Below are 21,028 nucleotides of genomic sequence, written 5' to 3'. Positions count from 1 at the left end.
GTAGACTTAGAGAATGCTTTTGACAATTTTGACTCGAATACTCTCCTTCAAATTATGAAGGTGGCAGGAGTAAAATACAGGGAGCGAAAAGCTTTTTACAATTTGTACAGAAACCAGATGGCTGTTATAAGAGTCGAGGGACATCAGAGGGAAGCAGTGGTTGGGAAGGGAGTGAGACAGGTTTGTAGCCAATCCCCGATGTTATTCAATCTGTATATTGAGCAAACAATAAAGGAAACTAAAGAATAGTTCGGAGTAGGTATTAGAACCCATGGAGAAGAAATAAAAACTTTGAGTTTCGCCGATGACATTGTAATTCTGTCAGAGACAGCAAAGGACTTGGAAGAGCAGTTGAATTGAATGGACAGTGTCTTGAAAGGAGGATATAAGATGAACATCAACAAAAGCAAAACGAGGATAATGGAATGTTGTCGGGTGATGCTGAGGGAATTAGATTAGGAAATGAGACACTTAAAGTAGTAAAGGAGTTTTGCTATTTGGGGAGCAAAATAACTGATGATGGTCGACGTAGAGAAGATATAAAATGTAGACTGGCAATGGCAAGGAAAACGTTTCTGAAGAAGAGGAATTTGTTAACATCGAGTATAGATTTAAGTGTCAGGAAGTCGTTTGTGAAAGTATTTGTATGGAGTGTAGCCATGTATGGAAGTGAAACATGGACCATAAATAGTTTGGACAAGAAGAGAATAGAAGCTTATGAAATGTGGTGCTACAGAAGAATGCTGAAGATTAGATGGGTAGATCACATAACTAATGATGAAGTATTGAATAGAATTGGGGAGAAGAGATATCTGTGGCACAACTTGACTAGAGGAAGGGATCGGTTGGTAGGACATGTTCTGAGCCATCAAGGGATCACCAATTTAGTATTGGATGGCAGCGTGGATGGTAAAAATAGTAGAGGGAGGCCAAGAGATGAATCACTAAGCAGATTCAGAAGGATGTAGGTTGCAGTAGGTACTGGGAGATGAAGAAGCTTGCACAGGATGGAGTAGCATGGAGAGCTGCATCAAACCAGTCTCAGGACTCAGACGACGACAGGTTACCTGGAATTACACATCATAACATGATCTATCTCGTCCGTACGTTTTGCAGAGCAGCATCGATCCTGACCTCCGTCAGAGGGTAGAGTCTAACCGCAGTCCCGCCATAAGACTAAAAAGCATGTCGGATGCAGTGCCACCATGCTGTTGGCTAGTGTTATCGGGTGGCCTCTAGCGATGGCCTCTGGCGACCGTTATCGGTACCACAAGGACCGCGGCCAACGTCGACACAAACAGCTGCAGAATGTCCAGACTAGAGTACGCCGGCAGTGTGGACGAGCAACAGTTGGCGGGGGCTGTGGCTGACGTGCGGGTAGGAACCCAGCTAGCCCGGCCCACACATTCCGCAGGGAGCATCGCAAAGCCGCTGGAAGCCGCGGCGGACGCCGTGAATACTGCATGCTCAGCGGACAAAGCGGCTTCCGCCGGTCTCCCGCCGCCACGGCCGCGGCTGAAAAATTAAAAATGACAGGTGGCCGCTCTCGTTGCCGCGGTAGCGCCCGGCCGCGGAATCGATGTCTGAGCGCGTGCCGGCAGACCGACGGTACTGCGGCAGTAGCGCGCCCCTCGCTGTTGCTAGGCGACGGCGCCGCAAGGGCCGCGAAACCTGACGCGAGACGCGCCGTCTGCTCCGCTCTCCGGTGGCTGGAGCCGGAGCTGCTCTCTGGCGCGCGGCCTCTGTAGCGAGCGCTGGAGCACCGCTTCCAGTAGCGCCGCACAAAGCCGTCTGTAGCAGCGAGAGGCGGCCACAGAGCAGCGGCGCAGCGCAGCGGGGTGGGTCTCATCCACCCGACGTCGAGCAGCGAGCCCTCTGCACTATAGTACAGGCCCTGCCTTCTACATTGACCACCCAAAACTAACTTCCTACCCAGCATCAAAATAATAAAAATCTAGCATAGGCAACAACGAGTGTGATTTCCGTTCTTGTAATTTTGCTCGTTACCAAGAGCAGTATGAAAAGCTTCTGCAGAGACTCCAACCAGCTACAAGTTTTTTTATTTAATTAAACCCGTACATATTACGAATGTAGATGAATGTATATATATGTATCTATGTTCCAAAAAAATGGTTCAAATGGCTCTGAGCACTATGGGACTTAACATCTGAGGTCATCAATCCTCTAGAACCTAGAACTACTTAAACCTCACTAACCTAAGGGCATCACACACATCCATGCCCGAGGCAGGATTCGAACCTGCCACCGTAGCGGTTACGCGGTTCCAGACTGAAGCGCCTACAACCGCTCGGCCACACCGGCCGGCCTATCTATGTTTCACATTTCCTCTCAAACCGCTGTATCGATTTCAACCAGACTTAGTATACACATCACTTACTATCTGTAAAGAGTCAATGTAGCGGAAAGATACACATCACAACGCGCAAATATCCAGAACGTATACACCTAGTATTTGAGAATGAGACCAACAGCAAATCTTACACACAATTTCAAACCTTAACAATACTTTTTCTCGTTGACACTCCCCACAAAACGATGAAAGGGAAAGGTTTTTCGCTTACTAGATTTTCGCTGTTCATGCAATAAAACTGCCGCGTCATCCATGGCTTTTAAATTTATTGCTTCTTTACTACTATCTCTCCTTGCAACACATTTCACAGACCGTAACCCACGTATACCACTGGGAGTATTTGCAAAGTTATATCCGTGTACATCACGTAGTTAAGACGATACGTCGTTATAAACATAGATAGATCTGCGTGGAAACTAACCTGCAGGGCGAAATTGCCTAGAAAGACAAGTGAAATATGTGCCTAAATATTATATATAAATTAAACGTATTTTAAACATCACAAGGCCGTGCGCAGGTGAATGCGTGGATATAATGCCCCTTAAACCCTGGATCGGTTTAGCCGAACTTCCTACACATATTCATTACTACTTGGAGAGAAATACTGTTGGATTAAGAAACAGAATCTCCTAATGTTGTTGAGACAATAAGCGGAGAGGGAAGGGAGGAAGGGACAGAGAGACGGAGAGGGGGATGCAGAATCTGGACACATATGGGGGGGAGAGGAGATGGACAGAGAGAGGGTGAGGAGGAAATGGAGCGGTTTGGAAGGGGAAAGAGGGGGCAGACAAGATGGAAATACAGGAGAAAAAAACGGACTGAGGGGGAAGGAACAGATGAAATGACAGAGGCAGAGGAGCAGACGGACAGAGAGAGAGGAGTATGCGGATAACAAGAGGCGCAGGACGAGATGGGCAGAATGTGGGTGTAGAGGATGGGGTCACAGAGAGTGCTGACGGTGAATTGGATAGAGAGGGGTGGAGGAGGAGACGAATAGGATGAAAGTGGAGTAAGGGGGTGGACAGGACAAGGATGAGATGGACAGAGACATGGGAAGGAGGAAATTATGAGAAGCTGATGGAGGAGGGAATGGACATATGGAGCGAGGATGATATGAACGATGGAAGAAGGAGAAGATGAACTGGAGGAAGGAGAAGGAGGATTGAGAGAGGCTGGAGTAAGATATGCACAGGAAGTGGGTAGTAGAGTAGATGGGTAGAGAGATGGGGGGAAGAGCAGCTGCACAAAGAGAAATGGAGTAGGAGATGAACAGACGGAGCAGAAAGTAGAGGACGGGCCCATAAGAGATTGAAATAAATATATACCTGGGCAACGCTGTGTCCTTTGTTAATCATTTAATAAAGCAGTATGCTTCGAGATATAAACCTCATCTTCAGGCAAAAATGGCAATACGAAAAAATTCAAAAGAAGTACACATAGATAACAAAGTTTTTCTTTGCAGACTTGGCGTGCATTGCGGCCATCCTGTGAAGAAAGAGATGGATACGTTTACAGGATCACCATAGAACTTGTCAGGACTGTAAAGAACAACTTTAATATTCCCGTGGAAATAGACAGGACTCATCTACAATGCGATTCTCTCAGGTTCGTGGAGTTCTAGCGTTGTGACCGCTGTTCATGTAAATCATAAACTTGTTAAATAAATATGTTGGGTAAAGATGGCTGCAGGAAGAGATCAGTCTGACTGGTAAGGATTAACTGGCTTTCTATTAGTCTAACAGAGCCCATCTTTCAATATTCTACTTTTTGTCCTACAAGGTTAAGGACGTCTGGAATCATGTTGCTTTTCCTGGTGGCATAAATTGTAATTTTATTCCTTCCGCTGCTAATCGTGGAGAGTTACCTCCGTTTCTCAGAAATTTCCAGAAACAATTATGATCGTTTTATACACTGTCCAGTTACATTAATGTGACCACGTGTCAGAAACTGAATAACCGTCTTCTTCAGCGCGGACCACAGCAATATGTGCAGGAGCAGAGTCAGTGAGGTTCTAAAAGGTACCGACAGGGATTTGGAGCTGTGACAACTCCACTGCCATAGCACGTAGTGTTTCTCGGTTGAGGGTCTATGGCGCGAACAGCCCTATCAAGATGGCCACACAAATTTTCGCTTGGGTTTAAATCCAGGGAAGTTTGGTAGCTGGGGGGGGGGGGGGGGAGTATAACAAATTCATCTTGCTGCTTTTCGAACCACGAACGTGTACTGTGTGCTGTGTGACACGTTGTATTCTCCTGCTAGTGGATGCCATCGTGCCAAGGAAAATCAACCATGCAGGGCTGGACATGATACCCAGGGACAGATGCGTGCTTATGTTGATCCATTGTGCCTTCCAGAATGCAATGAAAAGTTTCCCCTGAACATAGTACCTCCTTCTGTGGCCTGGACCCTTCTGACGATTGTCGCAGGGTGTTTTCTTTCAGACGTTTCAAGTTGAACACGCCATTGGCCAACTTTCATCTGCCAAGCCCACCTGTCGCCTCTCAGTGGACCTCCAGTTACGATATTAGCGTGCAGATTCCAGGCTTCCTCGCCCGTGAGCAGCAGTCAGTGCGGATGGGTGAATCAGGTGCTTACTGCTTAGGCCCATACGCAGTAGTATAGGCGGACCAGTGGATGAAGAGACGCTGTTGGTACCCCGTCGTTAATCTGGGTGATCCGTTGTCCAACAGCAGTACCTTTGTTCGCCTTTACACATTTCCACAGCTGTCGTTCATCGTTCTCATCCACGTGGCCTGTGGAGCATCACAGTTGCCTCTGCGCCTGTTTTGGATAGCGCCATCTTGGAATGCGCGGTATACTTTAACCACGGAGGCGCTCGGACAACCATTTCGGAAATGCTTCCACCCTTGGCCCGAAAGCCAGCAATCATGCCCTTTTGGCCGATAGATAAATCGCTCCGTTGCTGCGTTACCGCAACGACTGCACTGTTTTCACGTATTTTTCTTCCTTTATTGTAAGTTCATTCCCCTGCCCCATAGGTGCAGGAGAGGGCTGGCTGTGTCACATTCCACCGCTCTTCAGCCGAGTGATACATTTCATAAAAAGATGAAAACGATACACGTAATAGGCGATAAAAAGGGGGCATAAGAATATAATAAGGGGAAACAGTGGAGGTTAAAATATTCAACAACACAGAATCATTCATGCGGGAAAGTTAAAAGAAGTCTACATAAAGATAAAAACCACACTTGGCGATTTGTGGAGCACGTAAAATACACTGAAGTCACACACACAATTTAAGAGTTGGCCACAGTATTAAAACACCCCAGAATTAAGAAACTTTAAGATCACTTCACGAGACAGAGTACACACAACAAATAATAAACACTGCTGGGAGGGACCTGACAAGGAAGGGACGGCCTGAGAGGAGGGAAAAAGAGGGGAGAGGAAGGGACAGTGAGGGAGGGTAATCGCAGGAGGTTGGAATGAAAAGAAAGGGGGTCGGGAGGGTGCACCAAGGGGCAGAAGACGAGCAGGGTGGGAGATGGGGAGGAGGGCAAGTTATAAGAGAGAGTAGAAATGTGGAAGGGGTGTACAGAAAGGTAGGGGGCGGAGGATGGAGGAAAAAAAAACACTCATGAGAAGCGAAGAGGCGGGGAGAGGGAGACCTGAGGCGGAGAAAGGGTAAGGTGGGATTAGAGTTGTTAGGAGTAGTAGGTGTCAGGGTGAAGCTCATCGTGGGAGTGGCAGGCACTGGAAGTAGCACTGCGAAAGGAGCTGGAGAGTGGGAGAGAGGGCGCAATACCACAGTAAAGGTGTGGCAACAGGCTGGGGTAGAGAGGGTAGAAGACATAATGGGGTGGAGGTATCGAGTCAGCGGATGATGCGCGGGGTGTGGATGTGTTCAAGGGAAACAAGTAGATGTGGGAAGGGGATGAGATCGTAGAGGATCCACATTGGGGACAGGAGGCAGATACCGAAGGCAAGGCAGAGTGCATGCTGTTCAAGGGTTTCGAGGGCTTCGTAGAATCTGGGAGCGGCGGAAATCCAAGTGGTGCTGGCATAACAATGAATGGCGCGGATGAAGAATTTGTAGGTGTGAAGGATGGTGGAACGATACTGTTCCCATGTCTGGCTGGACAGGAGTTTCAGGAGTGTATTGTATTGTGGGCTTTGTGTTGTATCATAAGGAGATGGGGAGTACAGGTGAGGTGATTATCTAGGGTTAGACCAAGGTATTTCAGGGTAGGAGTGAAGTAGATAGGACGAACATAAATGGTGAGGTAAAAATTGTGGAGCCCTATGGAGTGGGTGGTATGACCTAGGGTGATTGCCCGTTTTTCGCATCACTCTCACATGGGTTATATACCCCACCCTAAGCCACAGAACAGGCACTAATGACCAGAATTCGAACAAGGCAGTTGCACTAACCGCTACGCCTCTCTGGCGTACTGGCTTTGTACAGCTGCATTTAGAATCCTGGCCTTGGTACAAGTTTTCTTCCGTCACTTCAGTCTGCCTATATACATCATAGATGTTTGACACTTGAGCCATGTAGTTTAATTTGGATACACCGTCATGCTTGGGTTTCAGGGAGGATCCCCTGTTTCGTTCGGTGCTGAGGTGCTGTTGCAGTACAGTTGGACAGCCACTGCAGTGTGTTCGTATTTAGAGGGAATACTAAATGGGTTGGGAATTTAAATTGAGGAAGGAGACGTGCTAGGGTATCCTGTTCAGTTGTTCAAAGCCACTGTGCCAAAGTGGAGTAGTGGTTAGTGCGTCTGCCTGGTGAGCAGAAGACCTGGCTTCGATTCCTGACCCTGGTGCAAATTTTCATAGGTCGTTTCGGTCTCCATATATAGATCATAGATGTTTGAGACTTGAAAACGTCTCTGGAACCATGCAGGTTCATTTGAATAAATGCATGTAAAGTATTACACATAGATAGGTGAAGAGATCCATTACTGTTCTGTTGCACTTTAGGTGACAAACCACTGCAAATAGTAATGTAAAATGTCAGATTGATATAAAGTGAAGTATAACATAAAAGAAACCACTGGAATGTATATGAACAGAGATTCATAGGAAGAATCTTAAGGAGATGTGATTTATCCACGAAAGAAGTGGCTCACAAAGCTCTCGTTCCACCGATTTTTGAGTACTGTTCATCAGTCGGGGACCCTTACCAGACTGGATTAATGGAAGAGAGAGAGAGACAAGATCCTAGGAAGCGCCGTGTTTCATGACGGGAGCGCTAGAGGCTTTGGAGATGCTCAGCAAACTCCGTTGCAGACGCTAAAAGAGAGTCGCAGAAGCGTTTACTGTTTAAATTTCGAGAACGTATGTTCGAGCAGAGTCGGGCAACATATGATTTCCTCCCAAATGCGCTCGCGAAATAACGACTACAAATATTAGGCGTGATACAGAACCTTACCCACAATAATTCTTCTCTGTTTATTGTCCCATTATTCATCTACCGGTTTCGGTTACTAACCATCATCCAGAATGTTTTTATACTACACCCTGTATGATGCTTAAAGACCGATATAGATTATTAATGGGACAATAAAGAGCTGATGGTTAAATTGCCTTTTATAAAATACTTTACGGCTCATGAACCTCACCTAATGGAAACATTACAATAATTCTTCCGATATGGTATTCGTGAATAGAAGAGAAAAGGGGGAAAAAAGATAATATACTCGAAATACCCTCCGCCACAAACCCCGTTGTGGCTTACGGAGTGTAGATACAGATGCAGATGTTTCAAACGTGTTAGCTACAAACTGGGTGAGATGACTGGAACTTACACATACTGTTTATACTTGGAGCAGGGTTGAGAAAAGCCCGTGTATTTTTTTAATCAAAGCAGTGAGTAGAATTGGGTCTAAGGCGACTTGTCACTGTCCGTGCGTCACCCCCCGTTGGAGGTTCGAGTCGTCCCTCGGGCATGGGTGTGTGTGTTGTCCATAGTATAAGTTACTTTAATTTAGATTGAGTAGTGTGTGGGCTTATGGACCGATGACCTCTGTAGTTTGGTCCCATAAGACTTTACCACAAATTTCCATTTCCATTTCTTGACCCGCCAGCACTGCATCTATTGAGAGATGCAGGCTTCTGCGGTCAAAATAGAGAAATAATTTAGGACAGAAAAGAGCCAAGAAATTAGAGAAGATCTGTAGTATTCTGCACTTGAGCCGAATTATTCACTACGATTCTATACTAAATTAAAGCGTATATTGGAAATCTAAATATTACTTAACTATCGTCAGGTTACCTTCCATTCGGAAAAAGGATGCACTCAGCGACTGTATGTGACTTATAAATGATAGAGTGCAGCAATCAGTAGTCCTTTTTAGATTTTATTATGCAAATGCAGATTTCGGCTAGTAAAAATAGTGCATTCTCAATGCGCTATCTCTTATCCTCAATGCGTATAAGTCCATGTTGTTCGGGCGTCAGTTTCAAAGAACTGTGACTGACGCCCGAACAACACGGACTTACATGCAATGAGAATAAAAAATAGCGCACTGGGAATGGCTAGCTACTAGCCGACATATGGATTTGCATAATAAAATCTGAAAAGGACGACTGCTGCACTCTGTAATCCCTAAATTACTTAACTATGTCCTTATACTGCAAGAAAAGTTAAATCACGATATTAATTAAATAAATTCTAGCGAAAGTAAACAGTGCCTTCAGTAAATATGATGGCTCTTTCTAATTTTCGTAATGCTGACAACGTAACACCTTGTGTGTTAATTAAGTTTTCATAATCAAATACAGTTGTGTTTTATTGAGTTTCTTGTTGAATTTTTTTAAATATTTTTTTCACCTACGTGGTTTTTTGGGTCTGATTACATTACGATAACCCTGATCTTGAGAGAACTGATACATTATTCTGCTTATCCTATGTGATATTTCAGTGTCATGAAATAATATATACCGTCACTTCTTAGTAATAGTTTATTAGCACGACGCGTTTCGGTATCATGTGCCATCATCAGTTGCATTTACTGTTACTTTTACATGAACGCACTAAAACAGAGCTAACCATGCCTATCACTTAATATACACACTTTATCATATTTATTTCCCTGAAGAAGCTTCTTTTGCCACACATAACCTCACTGGCACCTACAGCAAAGGAAATGAACTTCACTTTCTTTCTAATTACAATGGAAAAGTAACTGTGAATGCACCTGATGATGGAAGCATCCTGCCGAAACGCGTTGTGCTAATAAAATACTTGTAACAAGTGACTTGCAGCATTCAGGGAGGTCCATTGATCGTGACCGGGCCAAATATCTCACGAAATAACCGCCAAACGGAAAAACTACAAAGAACGAAACCTTTCTAGCTTGAATGGGGAAATCAGATGGCGCTATAGTTGGCCCGCCAGATGGTGCTGCCATAGGTAAAACGGATGTAAACTGCGTTTTTTAAATACGAACCCCACTTTTATTACATATTCGTGTAGTACGTAAAGAAATATGAATGTTTTAGTTGTCCACTTTTTTCGATTTGTGGTAGATGGTGCTGTAATAGTCACAAACATTTGGCTCGCAATTTTAGACAAACAGTTGGTAACAGGTAGGTTTTTTAAATTAAAATACAGAACGTAGGTACGGTTGAACATTTTATGTCGGTTGTTCCAATGTGATACATGTACTTTGTGAACTTATCATTTCTGAGAACGCATGCTGTTACAGCGTGATTACCTGTAAATACCACATTAATGCAATAAATGCTCAAAATGACGTCCGTCAACCTCAATGCATTTGGCAATACGTGTAACGACATTCCTCTCAACAGCGAGTAGTTCGCCTTCCGTAATGTTCGCACACGCTGACGCATGTTGTCAGGCGTTGTCGGTGGATCACGATAGCAAATATCCTTCAACTTTCCCCACAGAAAGAAATCCGGGGACGTCAGATCCGGTGAACGTTCGGGCCATGGTATGGTGCTTCGACGACCAATCCACCTGTCATGAAATATGCTATTCAATACCGCTTAAACCGCACGTGAGCTATGTGCCGGACATCCATTACGTTGGAAGTACATCGCCATTCTGTCATGCAGCGAAATATCTTGTAGTAACATCGGTAGAACATTACGTAGGAAAACAACATACATTTCACCATTTTGATTGCCTTCGATAAAGTGGGGGCCAATTATCCTTCCTCCCATAACGCCGCACCATATATTAACCCGCCAACGTCGCTGATGTTCCACTTGTCGCAGCCATCGTGGATATTCCGTTGCCCAATAGTGCATATTATGCCGTTTTACGTTACCGCTGTTGGTGAATGACGGTTCGTCGCAAAATAGAACGCGTGCAAAAAATCTGTCATAGTCCCGTAATTTCTCTTGTGCCCATTGGCAGAACTGTACACGACGTTCAAAGTCGTCGCCATGCAATTCCTGGTGCATAGAAATAAGGACGGGTGCAGTCGATGTTGATGTACCATTCTCAACACCGACGTTTTTGAGATTCCCAATTCTCGCGCAATTTGTCTGCTACTGATGGGCGGATAAGCCGCAACAGGAGCTACAACACCTATTTGGGCATCATCATTTGTTGCAGGTCGTGGTTGACGTTTCACATGTTGCTGAACATTTCCTGTTTCTTTAAATAACGTAACTATCCAGCGAACGGTCCGGACACTTGGATGATGTCGTCCAGGATACCTAGCAGCATACATAGCACACACCCGTTGGGCATTTTGATCACAAATCCATACATCGACACGATATCGACCTTTTTCGCAACTGGTAAATGGTCCATTTTTACACGGGTGCGCCGGCCAGAGTGGCCGAGCGGTTAAAGGCCCTACAGTCTGGAACCGCACGACCGCTACGGTCGCAGGTTCGAATCCTGCCTCGGGCATGGATATGTGTGATGTCCTTAGGTTAGTTAGGTTTAAGTAGTTCTAAGTTCTAGGGGACTGATGACCACAGCAATTAACTCCCATAGAGCTCAGAGCCATTTGAACCATTTACACGGGTGCCGGCCGGAGTGGCCGAGCGGCTCTAAGCGCTACAGTCTGGAACCGCGCGACCGCTACGGTCGCAGGTTCGAATCCTGACTCGGGCATGGATGTGTGTGATGTGCTTAGGTTATTTAGGTTTAAGTAGTTCAACGTTCTAGGGTCTAATGACCTCAGATGTTAAGTCCCATAGTGCTCAGAACCATTTGAACCATTTACACGCAAAATGCGTAACTAAGCAAATACCATCCGCACTGGCGGAATCTTACATGATACCTTGTACTTATACGTTTGTGACTATTACAGCGCCATCTGTCACAAAGTGAAAAAGTGGTCCAACTAAAACATTCATATTTACACTCCTGGAAATTGAAATAAGAACACCGTGAATTCATTGTCCCAGGAAGGGGAAACTTTATTGACACATTCCTGGGGTCAGATACATCACATGACCACACTGACAGAACCACAGGCACATAGACACAGGCAACAGAGCATGCACAATGTCGGCACTAGCAGCAATGCAGGCTGCTATTCTCCCATGGAGACGATCGTAGAGATGCTGGATGTAGTCCTGTGGAACGGCTTGCCATGCCATTTCCACCTGGCGCCTCAGTTGGACCAGCGTTCGTGCTGGACGTGCAGACCGCGTGAGACGACGCTTCATCCAGTCCCAAACATGCTCAATGGGGGACAGATCCGGAGATCTTGCTGGCCAGGGTAGTTGACTTACACCTTCTAGAGCACGTTGGGTGGCGCGGGATACATGCGGACGTGCATTGTCCTGTTGGAACAGCAAGTTCCCTTGCCGGTCTAGGAATGGTAGAACGATGGGTTCGATGACGGTTTGGATGTACCGTGCACTATTCAGTGTCTCCTCGACGATCACCAGTGGTGTACGGCCAGTGTAGGAGATCGCTCCCCACACCATGATGCCGGGTGTTGGCCCTGTGTGCCTCGGTCGTATGCAGTCCTGATTGTGGCGCTCACCTGCACGGCGCCAAACACGCATACGACCATCATTGGCACCAAGGCAGAAGCGACTCTCATCGCTGAAGACGACACGTCTCCATTCGTCCCTCCATTCACGCCTGTCGCGACACCACTGGAGGCGGGCTGCACGATGTTGGGGCGCGAGCGGAAGACGGCCTAACGGTGTGCGGGACCGTAGCCCAGCTTCATGGAGACGGTTGCGAATGGTCCTCGCCGATACCCCAGGAGCAACAGTGTCCCTAATTTGCTGGGAAGTGGCGGTGCGGTCCCCTACGGCACTGCGTAGGATCCTACGGTCTTGGCGTGCATCCGTGCGTCGCTGCGGTCCGGTCCCAGGTCGACGGGCACGTGCACCTTCCGCCGACCACTGGCGACAACATCGATGTACTGTGGAGACCTCACGCCCCACGTGTTGAGCAATTCGGCGGTACGTCCACCCGGCATCCCGCATGCCCACAATACGCCCTCGCTCAAAGTCCGTCAACTGCACATACGGTTCACGTCCACGCTGTCGCGGCATGCTACCAGTGTTAAAGACTGCGATGGAGCTCCGTATGCCACGGCAAACTGGCTGACACTGACGGCGGCGGTGCACAAATGCTGCGCAGCTAGCGCCATTCGACGGCCAACACCGCGGTTCCTGGTGTGTCCGCTGTGCCGTGCGTGTGATCATTGCTTGTACAGCCCTCTCGCAGTGTCCGGAGCAAGTATGGTTGGTCTGACACACCAGTGTCAATGTGTTCTTTTTTCCATTTCCAGGAGTGTATTTACATAACACACGAATATGTAATAATAATGCGGGTTCCTTTTAAAAAAAAACGCAGTTAATATCCGTTTGACCTATGGCAGCGCCATCTAGCGGGCCAACCATAGCGCCATCTGGTTTTCCCCCTACAATCTAGACGAGTTTCGTTCTTTGTAGTTTTTTAGTTTGATGCTTATTTCGTGAGATATTTTGCCCGATTGCTATCAATGGACCACCCTGTATATTATTTCATGAAAATCTTTCGATATTGTCGCAGTCCTCAAAACTTGGATAAATTTAAGTTTAACGGAATATGGAAACAGAAACTATCTCTGCTCTTGAAACCACCACCCGAGTTACTGGCTGTCATGGTCTATGTACGGAATGAAGAAGCTGAAAAATGTAGCCCTGGTACTGTTGAGCTGTACTGCCGTTTCTGTCAACCCGCCAGCTATGGTTACCCGGCCGGTGAGTCAGTGAGGCTGTGCGCCTGCGCCCTGTGGATGATGCAGACTTTGGCTGCTGAGGCTCGCGCTGAGCAACTTTCGCTCTCAGAGGCCGGCAGTTTCTGGGCCCGGCCGGCCACTTAAGCCAGCCAGAGCTGCAGGGGCGCGCCCGCACTTACAGCCCGCCTCTCCTAACTGTGGAGAGCTCACGGGAGGGCGCGCGCCCAGCCTCACAGCCCTCTTTTCGCAGACTACAGCAGGCCTCGGTGCAGGGCTCCGTCAGCCGCCGGCGTGGTACGGACCCGCACGTCCCTAGAATGTGGGGAGATTCTTAAGTACGACAGTAACCCAGAAGGATCTTCACTTTTCCTCTAATTGGCTTCGTGTGCTCACTAGCCGCTAGAATAGTGGTGCCCTACTTTTCTTAGACCATCGCTCATGAGTGCAATGCGACATTAGCTACACTACTGGCCATTAAAATTGCTACACCAAAAAGATGACGTGCTGCAGACGCGAAATTTAACCAACAGACAGATGATGCTGCGATATGCAAATGATTAGCTTTTCAGAGCATTCACACAAGGTTGGCGCCGGTGGCGAACCTTACAACGTGCTGACATGAGGAAAGTTACCAACCGATTTCTCATACACAAACAGCAGTTGACCGGCGATGCGTGGAGAAACGTTGTTGTGATGCCTCGTGTAAGGAGGAAAAATGCGTACCATCACGTCTCCGACTTTGATAAAGGTCGGATTGTAGCCTATCGCGATTGCAGTTTATCGTATCGCGACAGTGCTGCTGGCGTTGGTCGAGATCCAATGACTGTTAGCAGAATATGGAATCGGTGGGTTCAGGAGGGTAATACGGAAAGCCGTGTTGGATCCCAACGGCCTCGTATCACTAGCCGTCGAGATGACAGACATTTTTTTTCCGCATGGCTGGATCGCATCGTGCAGCCACGCCTCGATCCCTGAGTCAACAAATGGGGACGTTTGCAAGACAACAACCATCTGCACGAACAGTTCGACGACGTTTGCAGCAGCATGGACTATCAGCTCTGAGACCATGGCTGCGGTTAACCTTGACGCTGCATCACAGACAGGAGCAGCTTCATCATGGTCGCATCCGTGTTTAGTGACATCATGGTGAACGCACATTGGAAGCGTGTATACGTCATCCCCATACTGGTGTATCACCCGGCGTGGTGGTATGGGGTGCCATTGGTTACACGTCTCGGTCACCTCTTGTTCGCATTGACGGCACTTTGAACAGTGGACGTTACATTCTAGATGTGTTATCACCGTGGCTCTACCCTTCATTCGATCTCAGCGAAACCCTACATTTCAGCAGGACAATGCACGACTGCATGTTGCAGGTGCTGTACTGGTATTTCTGGATACAGGAAACATTCGACTGCTGCCCTGGCCAGCACATTCTCCAGATCTCTCACCTATTGAAAACGTCTGGTCAATGGTGGCCGAGCATCTGGCTCGTCACAATACGCCAGTCACTACTCTTGATGAACTGTGGTATCGTGTTGAAGCTGCATGGGCAGCTGTACCTGTGCATACCATCCAAGCTCTGGTTCAATGCCCAGGCGTATCAAGGCCGTTATTACGGCCAGAGGTGGTTGTTCTGGGTACTGATTTCTCAGGATCTATGAACCCAAAATGCGTGAAAATGTAATCACTTGTCAGTTCTAATATAATATATTTGTCCAATGAATGCCCGTTTATCATCTGCATTTCTTCTTGGTGTAGCAATTTTAATGGCCAGTAGGGTAGTAGCCCGCCGTCCCCCCCTTCCTCTCTGGCGCCTGTTGCCCCCCCCCCCCCCCCCGCCACACACACAACTTGCACAACTTGAGCACCTAACAAAACTGTAGAATCAGACTTTTCTTGAAAAAATTTTACTTTTAAAATGATGGAAGGTGAATCTAATTTAGTTTGTGTGGGTGGGTGTCTTTTTTTTTTTTTTTTTTTTTTTGTTAGAATGAATAAAGAAGGAATTCGTGGTACATCGCAAGTGCTTCTCAGATAAGAACGTTAGCTATCCACAGTGAGTGCAGACACTTGTTACAAAACATCCTCCTTCTGCATTACTCCTCTCCAATTCGTCATTACCTTGACCTGTGCACTGCAGCTCGTTTAAAAATCAACCAAGTTCAATTGTGTGCGCTATACTTGACTGTTTGTAAATCACTTGATTCCTGCACTCATTACTTCTGAACTGACAGAAACTCGACGCCTTCAGGATGATAATACTTCATATCTAATCATTAAAATAATAATAATAATATTTTGTACAGCATAATAGTAGCCCTTATGTAGTTGCTGCTATGTCGTAGTGTAAATCAATTCATTTATTTGTTTCTAAGACAGTAATGAAGTAATTTCTGGACTACTGCAGATACTACCTACAACTTGGTGAAGACTTTTCTTGAGACATTTAGGATGTCTTACGTCAATGTCTCACTTTCATTGTCAGTGATGTACGGTACAAAGCAGAATATTTGTGTGTAGTGGATGGACTATGTGAGGAACCTGTAACCTCCACTGCTTCACTGTTACTGACTGAGAAAAATTAATTATTGATAACTTATAAAGTCAGTATTAGAGCCCTACAAAATTGTGATAAAAGTAATGATCTGAAAATAATTTAGGTTCATAACTGAAATAGAATGTGATCGTTTAGTTTGTACCCCTTAGAAAATGTCATTTTACCTCTCAGAGGGTAATTACACCCAGTCTGGGAACCGTTGCTCTAGATGGTACCGTTTTCTTCCTGTGTCAGGTTGCAGCGTTGTCACATCAGTCCCCTTCGCACTGTTGCGACGTAAAGATAGCATAGCCACTCTCGATTTACGCTATAGAAGAACAGCGTTCCATAATCCTGTTTTTGTGCTCTGAAGGTGAATCTGGAGCGGCACTTAGTAAAGACTTTGAGAACAATACGGGGGCAACGTTTTGTCACAGCGAAGTGTTTACCATTGGATTGAACAGTTCAAAAGTATTCGAACGAGCGTGAAGGATGGGACAAGAGCGGCGCATCCGGCTACATTGACATCTGATGCCAATATTGAACAAATTCGTGCCTTGACTTTGAATGGCAGTCGAGCTGATGATGTAAAACTAACTGAAACCTGGAATTAGCAATAAACGCAGGGACAGAATGTTAGAAGGTGCGTTTGTCGCGCGACAATGCGCATCCACATATCGCCTCCCACACTGTTCAAAACATTTGGACACTTTTTTCGGTGTTTTGAAGCATTTTGCATAATCCTGATCTCTCCGCGTCAGATTTCCAACTGTTTTATCCACAAATGGATGGTTTCAGGGACCGTCGATTCAGCTCCGAGCAACAGTTGAAACTTTTCTTTCAGAGGGTATCGGAAAAGGTTGTGCAACAGTGGACCAAGTGTGATGGAACCTGGTTGACTATGTTGGAAAATGATATCAACCACGAGTGTATACTCTTCTTGCAATAGCTAATAAAAACGGGATTTCAGAAGCCGACTGTGCGAAGACTACGAGACATAATTGACACTTATCAGTAGATAGAGATTAGTAATACACGGCGTTGCGTAGTAGTACTAGGGGGCAGGCGTCTAAGATCATACAGTGGGTGGTTATAGTTAAACTTTCCCCTACTTAACACGGTATAACACGTAAACTAATAATCGCACGGGTACCAAACTTGGAAGCATTAATGTCCATAGTATAGGGTGCATGATTTCCATGCGTCACAGCGCCACCATCCAGTTCCAACTATGGCCAGCAGGTGCCGTGATCAGTAATCGTCATTCACAGAGACACACACCTGAACAGTCGCAGTGCATTTCTTGACGTGTCAACATGAGCATCGACAAAAGAAGCAGAGCATTACTGGTGAAGCTCTATTATCAAAACAAAAGTAATACTGCAGCTGCACTTTGAGAATATCGACGGCTGAAAGGATTACAGAAGGGTCATCTTTCTCCACCTGCTGTGCGGAGCACGATGATCAAGTTCGAATCAACTTGAGAACTGGGCGTCGCTCCGAGAAGAGGCCGACGAACGGTTGCACCGCAGGGGGTTGATGAAACCACTGTTACTATGGCAGACAACGCTGGGCGCATTTCCCGATCGTCAGGCAGTGCGCGTGCTGCGTCACGACAGTTGAACATCCCGTGGTCCACTGTGGGGAAGCTGCTGCGAACCATTCTCAAATGGTATCCGTACAAAATCGATATCGTACATCTGCTTTCACCACAGGACGCAAAACGACATGTTGAGTTCGCTCACCACCCTGGACCATCCTATGGACAGACGAAGCTCATTGTTCTCTGACGCGTAAGGTGAACACACAGAATTGCCCAGTGTGGAAACCTTTACCTCCGGTCACTGCGCATGAAGTTCCTCTGTATGATGAACGTATCATCGTATGGTGTGGCCTCATTGACCCATTCTTTTTCGGACAGGTTGGCGCTCAAGGACCAAAGACACAGTGTGACTGGCCAGCTTTACTGTGATATGCTACGCCAGCATATCATACCTGCGATACAGGAGAGAGACGAATTGAAGTCAACAGTTTTCGTGCAAGATGGGGCTCCACAGCACATCGCTCGTTAAGTTCAGCTGCTTCTCCGAAACACATTTGGAAACGATGGAATTATCAGCCGATAGTTTCCTAATGTTTAGCCGGCACGAGCAACTGATATCACTCTCAGTGATTTCTGGTTGCAGGCTACCTGAAGGACAGGGTTTACCAGCGGAACTTTCACACATGTGCTGGTGCTGATCTGAAGCGTAGCAAATGAAGAGAGGTAGCCAGCATACCTCCGTTCTCTTGTGCAGAATGCAATTCTGCGCTTTTAGACTCTCCTGGACACTGGTCGCCGCCATATTGAGCCATTTTTCTAGCTGTAATGGCATCGGTATGTAATCGTTTGATGCACCGTAGCAGCCCATTAAATTGGATCAATTGAATTGATTCTGCATGATTTCTCTTCCCCATGTCGTTGACATTAATACTACCAAGTTTGAAACTCTTACGGTAATTAGTTTCCGTGTTCTGACGTGTTGAATAGGGAAAGTTTGATTATAGCCATCCGATAGTTAAATCTACCTCTCCGTATCGTCGCAGCGAGTTCGTTCATCGATGAAGATAGGCAACCCAATGAACCCAACTCCAAAGCGGGCTGTTGTTCCATATTTCTGAGCAATGCATGCATGTAACTTCCACATCTGTGTCTCCGAACCGCAAAGCACCTTGCGGTGTGTTGCGGAGGGTACTTTGTGCACCAGTGGTACTTCACACTTTTTTCTGTTTCAGTCGCGTGTGTTTCGCAGGAAGAACAATTGTAGGTAATACTGCGTGTGGGTTCGAATCTCTGCTACCTTATCTTCATGGTCTTTTCACTTGTAATACGATCGAGGATGCACTGTATTGGTTGATTCTGCTAGTAAGATACGATCTCGAAATTTTAACACTACACCATATTGTGGAGCAAAACCCTCTCCTGCATCGTCTGAAGCTCCATGAAACTTTCGCGCTTAGTGAATGAAACTGTTATGAGACATGCTGCTCTTCTTTGGATCTTCTCCATTTTCTCAGTCAGTCCTATCTGTTATGGATCCCAGATTGAAAAAAAAAAATGGTTCAAATGGCTCTGAGCACTATGGGACTTAACATCTATGGTCATCAGTCCCCTAGAACTTAGAACTACTTAAACCTAACTAACGTAAGGACAGCACACAACACCCAGTCATCACGAGGCTGAGAAAATCCCTGACCCCGCCGGGAACCCGGGCGCGGGAAGCGAGAACGGTACCGCACGACCACGAGCTGCGGACTCCCAGATTGAAGAGCAATATTCAAGTATTGGTAGAAAGAGTGTTTTGTAAGCTACTTCGTTCGCTGATGGCCTACATTTCATCACTGTTCCTCCAGTGAATCTCAGTCTGGGCTCCGCCTTACCCGCTATTCATTTTTATGTGGTCGTTGCACTCCAGATACATAAACATACTTCTACTTATTTTACGGACGTAACTACTTCCAGTCACTGTTATGCAATAATGCAATAAATTATCTACGTATTCGCAGTATGTTATACAATGCAGAGCCAAAGAAACCGGTACATCTGCCTAACATCGTGGTGGGCCCTCGCGAGCACGCAGGAGTGCCGCAACACGTCTTGGCATTGACTCGACTAATGTCTGAAGTGGTGCAGGAGGGAACTGACTCCATGAATCCGGCAGGGTTGTCCATAAATTCGTAAGAGTACGGGGGTGGAGATCGCTTCTGAACAGTACGTTGCAAGGCACCCCACATATGTTCAATAATTTTCATGCATGGGGACTTTGGTGGCCAGTGGAAGTGTTTAAACTCAGAAGAGTGTTCGTGGGACCACTCTATAGCTTCTGGTCGTGTGGGATGTCGCATTGTCCTCCTGAAATTGCCCAAATCCGTCGGAATGCACTATGGACACGAATAGATGGAGGTGCTGAGACAGTGTGCTTACGTACGTGCAGCTATCAGAGTCGTATCTAGATCTATCAGGGCTCCCATATCACTCCAACTTCACACGCCCCACACCATTACGGAGCTTCAACCGGCTTGAACAGTCCTCTGCTAACATGCAGTTGTCCCCAAACACGTACACGTCCATTCGTTCAGTACAATTTGAAACGAGCCTCGTCCGACCAGGCAACATCTTTCCACTCATCAACAGTCCAATAACGGTGTTGACGGGTCCAGGAGAGGCGTAAAGTTCCGTGTCGTGCAGTCATCAAGGGTACACAAGTGAGATTTGCGCGCTATCCTTTAACCATGGGGACATACGAACAGTTTACATACTTAGATGTTCAGGAAATGCTTCCACCATTGTCGCAAAAGTCAATGTTCATACCCGCATGGACGTCAGAAAAACTGCTCCGTCTTACGATAACGACTGCACTGTTTTCAGCGTCCCCCACCGATACGCTTCATATACCCTCCAATGCTGGTGGTTCCTCCTGTTGTTATGAGTGGCTATAGCACTCAGAAGTTGAATATAGACGGAGGTCCCGTTAACGTCTCCAGATCGTGTCTTCTATATGGAAAATGCTGCAGTAAAAGTGTGGAATGGTGAAACATACACTATTGGCCATTAAAATTGCCACTACAAGAAGAGATGCAGATGATAAACGGGTGTTCATTGGACAATTATACTATACTAGAACTGACATGTGATTTCATTTCCACGCAATTTGGGTGCATAGATCCTGAGATATCAGTACCCAGAAGAACCACCTCTGGCCTTAATAACGGCCTTGATACGCCTGGGCATTGACTCAAACAGAGCTTGGATGGCATGTACAGGTACAGCTACCCATGCAGCTTCAACACGATACCACAGCTCATCAAGAGTAGTGACTGGCGTATTGTGACGAGCCAGTTGCTCGGTCACCATTGACCAGACGTTTTCAATTGGTGAGAGATCTGGAGAATGTGCTGGCCAGGGCAGCAGTAGAACATTTTCTGTATCCAGAAAGGCCCCTG

The sequence above is a fragment of the Schistocerca cancellata genome, chromosome 7, assembly GCF_023864275.1.
Source record: "Schistocerca cancellata isolate TAMUIC-IGC-003103 chromosome 7, iqSchCanc2.1, whole genome shotgun sequence".
NCBI lineage: Eukaryota > Metazoa > Arthropoda > Insecta > Orthoptera > Acrididae > Schistocerca > Schistocerca cancellata.
Note: the sequence above shows the minus strand (reverse complement) of the source record.